This window comes from Saccopteryx leptura, chromosome 1 (assembly GCF_036850995.1).
Source record: "Saccopteryx leptura isolate mSacLep1 chromosome 1, mSacLep1_pri_phased_curated, whole genome shotgun sequence".
In the NCBI taxonomy this organism is placed as follows: Eukaryota; Metazoa; Chordata; class Mammalia; order Chiroptera; family Emballonuridae; genus Saccopteryx; species Saccopteryx leptura.
In genome coordinates this window covers 336,234,300-336,245,779 of record NC_089503.1, presented here as the reverse complement: position 1 = coordinate 336,245,779, position 11,480 = coordinate 336,234,300, and positions in this window count along the sequence as shown.

Below are 11,480 nucleotides of genomic sequence, written 5' to 3'. Positions count from 1 at the left end.
GTAATCAGTTGTCAATACCATTTATTCAGATGTTTCAGTTGCTATTCAGTTGTCAATATCATTCATTCATATGTTTATTGAGCATCTACACCAGGAACTGTTCTAGGTGTGGGATACAGCAACAAACAAGCCAAGTCCCAGCCTTCAAAGAAGGATGAACAATAAAGGAATAAACAAATGAGTACATGCTATAGAAGGAAGCAATGAAAATGAAGTAGCAAGTAAGCAAACTTAAATTATCCTCTCCTGCTTGTGCCAAACTATTGTAGCCCATCCCTTTCCAGTTATCTTTTGCTCCTGTGGTTGGCATAACCTGTTACCCAGGACTATAATCAGGTAACTTGTAATTTTTAATAATACCCCATTTCATTCTCAGAAGTAGCTGATATTGGAAGATATATAACATGACCACCCTATCTAGCCCACAGTCTTTTCAAAAGCTGCAAGTAGGCCCTGGCCGGTTGGCTCAGCGGTAGAGCGTCGGCCTGGCGTGCGGGGGACCCGGGTTCGATTCCCGGCCAGGGCACATAGGAGAAGCGCCCATTTGCTTCTCCACCCCCCCTCCTTCCTTTCTGTCTCTCTCTTCCCCTCCCACAGCCAAGGCTCCATTGGAGCAAAGATGGCCTGGGCGCTGGGGATGGCTCCTTGGCCTCTGCCCCAGGCGCTAGAGTGGCTCTGGTTGCAGCAGAGCGACGCCCTGGAGGGGCAGAGCATCGCCCCCTGGTGGGCAGAGCTTCGCCCCTGGTGGGCGTGCCAGATGGATCCCGGTGGGGTGCATGCAGGAGTCAGTCTGACTGTCCCTGTTTCCAGCTTTAGAAAAATACAAAAAAAAAAAAAAGCTGCAAGTGGCCGTGGCCAGTTGGCTCAGTGGTAGAGTGTCGGCCTGGCGTGCAGGAGTCCCGGGTTCGATTCCTGGCCAGGGCGCACAGGAGAAGCGCCCATCTGCTTCTCCACCCCTCCCCCTTCTCCTTCATCTCTATCTCTCTCTTCCCCTCCCGCAGCCAAGGCTCCATTGGAGCAAGGTTGGCCCGAGGATGGCTCCATGGCCTCTGCCTCAGGCACTAGAACTGCTCTGGTTGCAGCGGAGCAATGCCCCAGATGGACAGAGCATCGCCCTCTGGTGGGCATGCCGGGTGGGTCCCGGTCGGGTGCATACAGGAGTCTGACTGCCTCCCTGTTTCCGGCTTCAGAAAAATACAAAAAGGAAAAAAAAAAAGCTGCAAGAGTCCCAACATCTGCAAACCATCCTGGAAGAGTGGCCATTCATTCAAAAAGGAATTGCTGTGGCACAGCAGGCACAGGGTTAGACTGGGAAAATAATGGGGCAGGTGAGGGGGAGGGCACGCTTCTTATTCTTATAGAATATAAAATTGGTAGGGAGGCAGGATCTAATAATCCCACTACTAACGATATAAACTATGATAAGGGCTATGAAAAGAGATAAAAGGGGAGCTTATGTGCTTTGGCAAGCATAGCTAATGGGTCACTGAACTTCTTCCTAAAGAAGTTTTGGAGAGAGAGTTGAAAAATGAAGAGGAGCAGTCCGTGCACTGGAACAGCATATGCAAAGGCAGGAAGTGAAAGGAGGCAAACAGAAGCATAAAGCTGGAGAACAGGTAAAGGAGAATGGGGAGCAGTCTAGGTTCATAGTAGGAATGTCTGGAATGCTGACTTTATTGGTTTGGTAGGGCTGGCGTAATATATTACCACAAATTCAGTGATTTAAGAAGACAGATATACTTCTCATAGTTCTGAAGGCCAGAAATCTGAAATCAAGGTGTTGGCAGGGCCATATTCCCTCTGAAGTCACTAGGGGAGAATTCTTCCTTGCTTCTTTCTGTCTCTGGTGCCTCTTTAACTTGTGGCTACACACCTCTAATCTCTGCCTCCATCTCATGTGAATTTCTCTCTGTGTCTTATAAGGGCACCTGTCATTGGATTTAGGGCCCACCCTGGTAATCCAGAATGACCTCATCTCAAGATCCTTAATTGTATCTGCAAATAGCCTTTTTCCAAATAAGGTCAAATACAGGGGGTTAGGACTTGGGCATATCTTTTCTGGGACCACCATTCAATCCACTACACTGACCTTGCAGAGAAAAGAGACTTGACTTGACAGGAGGTGAAAGTTGTTAACACACTTCTCCCCTGACATGTTAAGTGGCATAAAAATTCACTAGACTGCATGTAAACTATGAACTATTCAGTTCAAAATATATTGGCCTGATCAGGTAGTGGCACAATGGAGTGTCGGCTTGGGATGCAGAGGACCCAGGTTCAAAACCCTGAGGTTGACCGCATGAGTTCATCCAGCTTGAGCGCCAAGTCACTCGCTTGAGTGTGGGATCATAGAGCCCATGGTTGCTGCCTTGAAGCCTGAACGTCACTGGCTTAAGCCCAACGTTGCTGGCTTGAGCAGGGGATCTCTGGCTTGGCTGGAGCCCCCTGGTCAAGGCACATATGAGAGAGCAATCAACGAACAACTAAGGTACCACAACGAAGAACAGATGCTTCTCATCTCTCTCCCTTCCTGTCTGTCTGTCCCTCTCTTTAAAAAAAAAAAAAAAAAAAAAAAATATATATATATATATATATATATATATATATGTATTGGCTTGACCTGCGGTGGTGCAGTTGATAAAGTGTTGACCTGGACCACTGAGGTCACCAATTCGAAACCCTGAGCTTGCCTGGTCAAGGCACATATGGGAGTTGATGCTTCCTGTTCCTCCTCTCTTGTCTCTCTCCTCTCTAAAATAAATAAAATCTTCATATATATATATATATATCTTTATGTTCATGTATAGTTTATTTTCTAGGTAGAAGCATTACACTGACATTTTCTTCTTATCTTTGGTACTGTCAGATTATTTTTTAAAATGCTTTTTATAATTGGAAAAACCCTACAAAGCTCTTTACAATTTGAAAAACAGCTTTTTGTAAGAGTATGTGAAAAGACTTAGTGTGGCTTGGAAGTGAGTTTTTTTCTGTTCCTATTGATGGAAGTTGTAAGGTATTTTTTTCCACGGAGGAAGAAGGAAGGGGCATAGCCACGAAGTGTGGAATAGTAAAGGCTTTTTTTAGTACAGCGCATCCTGCCGGACGATGTTCCCTGGTCCCGGGGACGGAGGCCAGGGAAGTCACATGGGGTGATCCGCGTGGGAGATATTTAAAGGGTCTCTAGGGTGGTTGAGCTAATAAGACGTGGTAAAATCTCACTGGCTGGCAGACAGTTGCTCTTTTCCCAAGGACTCCTGGGAAGTTTCTTTTGGCGCACATGAGTGTGGGCAGTTCTAGCCAAAGTTCTCGGGTCTGGGTTCCTCACATGACCACCTTTGCTGACCACCCTACAGAAGTATCTAAGGAAAGGGTATGAAACTCAGATAATCTCAATTATCTGAAAAATTAAGTTGAAAAGAATCTCAATTAGAAACTTGAACTTTACAGGTAGCTGGAAGTTATTTAAAATAAGTTGTAGAAATGGTACCTATACAAGGACATGGATGTGTTAATTAGCTTGACTGTAATAATTTCACTATATGTCAAATCATCATGTTATAGACCTTACATGTATACAATTCTTATTTAAAATAAATAAAATATGTTGTGGAGGCATAATTATTTATATTACATAAAAAGTTATGCTCTATTTCCAAATCTGATTGGAGGCAGCCAAGTGTAAAAAGTGTAAGTAAACTGCTTTCTAGTTGGAGGGCCTGAGGAGGAACATTATCAGGCATGGACCACAAAAGAATGTTATACAGGCCCTGGCCGGTTGGCTCAGTGGTAGAGCGTCGGCCTGGCGTGCGGGGGACCTGGGTTCGATTCCCAGCCAGGGCACATAGGAGAAGCGCCCATTTGCTTCTCCACCCCCACCCCCTCCTTCCTCTCTGTCTCTCTCTTCCCCTCCCGCAGCCAAGGCTCCATTGGAGCAAAGATGGCCCGGGCGCTGGGGATGGCTCCTTGGCCTCTGCCCCAGGCACTGGAGTGGCTCTGGTCGTGGCAGAGTGACACCCCGGAGGGGCAGAGCATCGCCCCCTGGTGGGCAGAGCTTCGACCCCTGGTGGGCGTGCCGGGTGAATCCCGGTCAGGCGCATGCGGGAGTCTGACTGTCTCTCCCCGGTTACAGCTTCAGAAAAGTACAAAAAAAAAAAAAAAGAATATTATACAATGCTAGGCTTCACCAGTGTCTTGACCAGTCCTTAAAACAATTGAGAGGAGTGAGTAACTAATGACGCTGGACGCTGGACTTTCCCTTTCCCTTGACATTTAAAGAAGCAGGCTGAAGTCAAGAGAGAAAACCCTGAATATCAGGGGACATTTTCCTATTTACACTATTCACAAACATTCTTATCCTAAGTACTAGAATTTAGCTAGATGCCATTTAGTAAAGCTATCACTTTAATGAGTCATTGCTTAAAGGCACTAAAGGATACCCACAGGCTTGGGAGAGTTAATGTTCTCTCTAAATAGCCGGAGAATTCCAAAGACATATACGAATTAGCTAAATCTGACAATTGTTTAATAACTATAGCCACCCTACCCCACCCCCTCTGTAGCATAGTTTAATGTATTGCTCTTGGCAGCAACTTCTACTTCCTTACCACTTAATATATATTTTAAAATACAGTCTATCCTCACCATGTTTATATGAAGTGATAGAGGTGTTAGCAAATACCATAGTGGTAATCCTGTTGGGATGTATAAATGTATCAAATCAACAGTTGTACACCTTAAACTTATACAATGTTATATGTCAATTGTAACTCAATAAAGAATAAATAAAGACCTAGCGTGCGGAGGACCCGGGTTCGATTCCGGCCAGGGCACACAGGAGAAGCGCCCATTTGCTTCTCCACCCCTCCGCCGCGCTTTCCTCTCTGTCTCTCTCTTCCCCTCCCGAAGCCAAGGCTCCATTGGAGCAGGGTTGGCCCGGGCGGTGAGGATAGCTCTATGGCCTCTGCCTCAGGCGCTAGAGTGGCTCTGGTCGCAACATGGCGACGCCCAGGATGGGCAGAGCACCGCCCCCTGGTGGGCAGAGCATCGCCCCATGGTGGGCGTGCCGGGTGGATCCCGGTCGGGCGCATGCAGGAGTCTGTCTGACTGTCTCTCCCTGTTTCCAGCTTCAGAAAAATGCAAAAAAAATAAAAATAAAAGAGAAGTATAGCCTGACCAGGCAGTGGCACAGTGAATAGAGCGTCGGACCGAGATGTGGAAGACCCAGGTTTGAGACCCCGAGGTTGCCAGCTTGAGCGCAGGCTCATCTGGTTTGAGCAAAGCTCACCAGCTTGGACCCAAGGTCGCTGGCTCAAGCAAGAGGTTACTCGGTCTGCTGTAGCCCCACGGTCAAGGCACATATGAGAAAGCAATCAATGAACAACTAAGGTGTCTCAACAAAAAACTGATGATTGATGCTTCTCATCTCTCTTCGTTCCTGTCTGTCTGTCTCTATCTATCCTTCTCTCTGACCCTCTCTGTCTCTGTAAAAATAAAATAAAATAAAATAAAATAGAAGTATAGCCTGACCTGTGGTGGCACCTGAAATGATGATGTCGCTGGTTTGAAACCCTGGGCTTGCCTGGTCAAGGCACAAACAAGAAACAACTACTATGAATTGATAGTTCCTGCTTCTCTCCCCATCTTTCTCTCTCTCTCTCTCTCTCCCTCTCTCTCTCCTCTCTTCTCTCTAAAAATCAATAAATCAAATTAAAAAAAAAATTAAATAGAGGCACATCTGGCCTGACCAGGCAGTGGATCAGTGGATAGAGTGTGGGCCTGAGACACTGAGGACTCAGGTTCAAAACCCTGAGATCACCAGCTTGAGTGTGAGATATAGACATGACCCCATTTTTTTTCTTTTTTTTGTTGTTGTTGTTGTATTTTTTTTTCTGAAGCTGGAAACGGGGAGAGACAGTCAGACAGACTCCCGCATGCACCTGACCGGGATCCACCAGGCACGCCCACCAGGGAGCGACGCTCTGCCCACCAGGGGGCGATGCTCTGCCCCTCCGGGCGTCGCTCTGTTGCGACCAGAGCCACTCTAGCGCCTGGGGCAGAGGCCAAGGAGCCATCCCCAGCGCCCGGGCCATCTTTGCTCCAATGGAGCCTCGGCTGCGGGAGGGGAAGAGAGAGACAGAGAGGAAGGAGAGGGGGAGGGGTGGAGAAGCAGATGGGCGCTTCTCCTGTGTGCCCTGGCTGGGAATAGAACCTGGGACTTCTGCACGCCAGGCTGATGCTCTACCACTGAGCCAACTGGCCAGGGCCGACATGACCCCATTTTTGCTGGCTTGAGCCCAAAGATTGCTGGCTCAGCTGGATCCCCCTGGTCAAAACACATATGCAAAAGCAATCAATGAGCAACTAAAGTGATGGAACTATGAGTTGATGCTTCTCATCTCTCTCCCTTACTGTTTGTCTGTCTGTCTCTCTTACTAAAATAAAAATAATATAAAATAAAATAGAGGCACATAGGAATTTGTTCTAATGTTTGAACCTTTACTTCTGAGTCCTGTCTCTGGGAAAGCTGCTGATAGCTAACTTGTCACTTGGAATTTAAGCACGCAGGCCTTTCCCTGTCATTCTGCGTTGTCCACTTAAAGCCAGCAGTCTCTAATACTCCTTGTGTCACTCTGGAGCATCTAGTCCTAATGGTAGGCAGAAGAAACCAACCCTCTCAATTTCATCAGCAGATATTGGGGAAAAGAGTTTGAAAGTCTAAAATTACTGTTTCTGGTTTATTAAATTTTAAAATTCAGCAGTTCCTGATGCATAGTAGACTCTCATTAATTAATGCTAATTACCACAGATAATCAAGAGATGCCAAGGCGGGTTTATAAGACTAGGCAACACACATTAAAGCAATGAAAGAATCAAATCGTGAAAGACTAGTATATTTTAATCAGATTAATTAACTAGGTTTACAGTTGTTTGTATGGAAAATAATACAATAATTAATAAATAATAATATTAGAATAAACTATGTTTCACATGCAACTGTAAACCTACTTTTGCCCTACCCTGTATATCCATTACCTCTAAAAGTGTCCTCCTGTCCTCTTTATTATTATTATTATTATGATGATGATGATAAGAACACTTGACATAAGAGTTTACTTTCTTAGCAAACTTTCAATATTGTCAACTATAGGCACTGTGCTGTACAAGTAGCTAAAATTTATTCACCTTATACAACTGAAACTTTGTACCTACTGACCACTTCTCTCCAGCCATCAAATCATCTAACATTGTTCCAGTTTTAATATAATTGTCAAAAGCTTATTTTGTGTCATATGAACAAACAGTGCTTATTTTTTAAATGTTAACTAGTAAGATAGATGTAACTCGGCTTTCCTGTTTTTTTTCTGGTTAGCCAGAAGTTTTCTCCAGTATCTCTTCTTTCCTTGTTTTGTTTTGGTCTCACACCTTGTAGCAAAGCAGAAGGGGAAAGGCACTTTATATACTATCAGTTTTATTGGAAATTTCTAGTTTGCTTCCTGTTTCATCTTCCATCATGCCTCCAATTATTTGTTTTTGACCACACTTTTTAAAAATTTATTAATGACTTTTCATTACAAATCTTTAAAAAGCACCTTAAGTATTTCAAGCCTCCTCTGACCATCTACGCCATCAATTTCTGCTAGCAACCTTAAAAAATATGGCAACAAAATTACCAAGAAGTCTGAGAAGTGAATCCTTTATAAAGGTCATTATTAACCGTGATTGGTAATGGTGTTCACACTGGCAAAGTGTACACATTGGGAGAGGAATGTCTTGAAAGACCCTCAAACACAGGATTGGTTCCAAGATCTAAATGTTGTATCAATGAGGGTTGGGGAGCAATGAAAGTTCTCTTGTTTTCCTGCACTATACAGAAATTTAGGAGAGAAGTAGTGTCATTGAGCACAAGCAGGGCTACGTCTCACAGTGTTGTGATAAACAAGCCCTAGGGGATTGGGGCAAAAGCAAAGCCTCTCTTCTGCAAGATCTCACTGTCCTCATTTCCAGGAACAGCTGTGGTCCCAGAGCAGCTAAGCTCACTGCAAAGAGGAAGGGAAGCCAAAGGGAGCCTCAAGTAACTGAGTACCAGAGCATTCCAGGCTTTAAAATAGCCGCTTTCCCCTTGTGGGCCAGTTGAAGGTATCTATACAGAACTTAAAAACAAGTGTAGTAAAACATTATCCAAAAGAAACAAGTTTCTGCCAGACATTTTTGCTCAATCCCTTTGTTTCTGTTTTTTAATTTTTTTAAATTACAGTTGGCATACAATCTTATATTAGTTTCAAGTGTACAACATAGTGATTAGACTTTTATATAACTTATGAAGTAATCTCCCTGATGTCTAGTACCCATCTGACACTATACATAATTACAATATTACTGACTCTATTCCCTATGCTGTACCCTGCATCCCTGTGACTATTTTTATAACTGGCAATTTGTGCTTCTTAATCTCTTTCACCTTCATTTTACCTAGTCCTCTCTAGACCCCTCTAATGCGGCAGCCATCAATTGCTACTCTATATCTATGTGTTTGTTTATGTTTTGTTTATTTTGAAATCATTTGGTATTTGTCTTTCTTTGTCTGACTTATTTACAATAGCCAAGATATGGAAGCAATCAAAGTGTCCATTTATAGACAAATGAATAAAGAAGATATGGTGCATGCCTGACCAGGCAGTGGCACAGTGGATAGAGTGTCAACCTGGGATGCTGAGGACCCAGGTTCGAAATCCTGAGATCACCGGCTTGAGCACAGGCTCACCAGCTTGGGCACAGGGTTGCTGGCATGAGTGTGTGATCATAGACATCACCCCATAGTTTCTTTCTTTCTTTTTCTTTCTTTCTTTCTTTCTTTCTTTCTTTCTTTCTTTCTTTCTTTCTTTCTTTCTTTCTTTCTTTCTTTCTTTCCTTCCTTCCTTCCTTCCTTCCTTCCTTCCTTCCTTCTTTCTTTCCTTCTTTCCTTCTTTCTTTCTTTCTTTCTTTCTTTCTTTCTTTCTTTCTTTCTTTCTTTCTTTCTTTCTTTCTTTCTTTCCTTCCTTCCTTCCTTCCTTCCTTCCTTCCTTCTTTCTTTCTTTCTTTCTTTCTTTCTTTCTTTCTTTCTTTCCTTCCTTCCTTCCTTCCTTCTTTCTTTCCTTCTTTCTTTCTTTCCTTCTTTTTCTTTCTTCTTTCTTTCTTCTTTCTTTCTTTCTTTCTTTCTTTCTTTCTTTCTTTCTTTCTTTCTTTCTTTCTTTCTTTCTTTCTTTCCTGCCTTTCTTTCTTTCTCTTTCTCTCTCTCCCCCTTCCTTCCTTCCTTCCTTCCTTCCTTCCTTCCTTCCTTCCTTCCTTCCTTCCTTCCTTCTTCCCTCCCTCCCTCCCTCCCTTCCTTCCTTCCTTCTTGAGCAAGGGGTCACTGGCTTGGCTGGAGCCCCCCATCTCAAGGCACATATGAGACAGAAATCAATCAACAACGAAGTGCCACAACTACGAGTTGATGGTTCTCATGTCTCTCCCTTCCTGTCTGTCCTTGTCAAATCCTTTGATTTTATTTTCCAGAGTTTCTTCCTCAGCTTAATATTTTTCCTCCCTAGTCACTCACTGCCCCTGAGCTTTAATTCTCCTCTGGGTATAATCATTATGCATAGTCGACAATGTGGAGATGCACTTTCCTTATCTCCTCCACTTCCCTTATCAGAACCTTGAATCTCTTAGGTGACAGGTGTCACCTCCTCCTCATGCGACTATCACACCCCTAACTCCCATTGCCCCTGTTTTGTTTAATGACTGCAATCCACCCAGCTGCTCACACTAAAATCTTCAGTTACCTTTCCTCCTTTTCTCCACTGCACCCCCATTCCCCAAACACATTCAATCAGGCATCAAGTCTGGGCACTTCTGCCTGTGGAATGTTTCTGGAAGGCTAAGACTTTGCAGAAAACTTTTAGCTTGACTCACACCAAATGTGGTCATCAATTATTCTTCTAGAAGATAAACCTGGTTTTAACTCTCCCTGTGTTAATGACATTCAATAGTTAACCATTTTCTGGATAAAGTTTAATTCCTTAACAATCTTTACACAACTCCTCTATGCCCCCTCAACCTCAATTAAAATTCACTTTTTAGCTAACCTAATCTCTTAGTTTGCTGCTTTCAGAAAAATGACAACCAGTTTTTCAACACCTTATCCCAGAAATTACTCTCTCTTTCTTTCTTTCTTTCTTTCTTTCTTTCTTTCTTTCTTTCTTTCTTTCTTTCTTTCTTTCTTCCTTCCTTCCTTCCTTCCTTCCTTCCTTCCTTCCTTCCTTTCTTTCTTTCTTTCTTTCTCTCTTTCTTTCTTTCTCTTTCTTTCTTTCTTTCTTTCCTTTTCTTTCTTTCTTTCTTTCTTTCTTTCCTTCTTTCTTTCTTTCTTTCCTTCTTTCTCTTTCTTTCTTTCTTTCTTTCTTTCTTTCTTTCTTTCTTTCTTTACTGCCTTCCTTCCTTCTTTCTTTCTTTCTCTCTCCTCCTTCCTTCCTTCCTTCCTTCCTTCCTTCCTTCCTTCCTTTCTTTCTTTCTTTCTCTCTTTCTTTCTCTTTCTTTCTTTCCTTTTCTTTCTTTCTTTCTTTCTTTCTTTCCTTCTTTCTTTCTTTCTTTCCTTCTTTCTCTTTCTTTCTTTCTTTCTTTCTTTCTTTCTTTCTTTCTTTACTGCCTTCCTTCCTTCTTTCTTTCTTTCTCTCTCCTCCTTCCTTCCTTCCTTCCTTCCTTCCTTCCTTCCTTCCTTCCTTCCTTCCTTCCTCCCTCCCTCCCTCCCTCCCTCCCTCTCTTCCTTCCTTCCTCCCTCCCTTCCTTCCTTCTTTTTCTCTTTCTTTCTTTCTTCCTTTCTCTTTCTCTTTCTTTCTTTCTCTTTCTTTCTTTCTTTCTTTCTTTCTTTCTTTCTTTCTTTCTTTCTTTCTTTCTTTTCTTTCTCTCTCTCCCTTTCTTTCTTTTTTTCTTTCTTCTTTCTTCCTTCCTTCTTTCCTTCCTCCCTCCCTTCCTTCCTCCCTTCTTTCCTCCCTCCCTCCTTCTCTCCCTTCCTTCCTTTCTTTTTATTGATTTTGAGAGGGAGAGAGAGAGAGAAAAGCATCAACTTGTTGTTGCTTAACTTTAGTTGTTCACTGATTGCTTCTCATAAGTGCCTAGACCAAGGGGCTCAAGCCAAGCCAGTAACCCCTTGCTCAAGCCAGCAACCTTGGGCTCAAGCCAACGAGCTAAGAGTTTCAAACCTGGGACCTCAGCATTCCAGATCAACAGTCATATCCACTGTGCCACAGGCAGAAGTGATTTCTTAATGGGCTATCCAGTACATGATATCAGCTAGAGCGATATATCTCTGGTAATACTTACAAGTATTTGGCAGTGGGGTGCAGAGAGGGGGTGGTGAGGCTACAAGGATATTGTGAAAGACCGGTCTCCCAAAGTGGCACTGTATTTTGCTTGCTCTGCATGCTGGCGGTGGTAGCCCCAAACCATGCAGTGCCAGAATGTGGTTC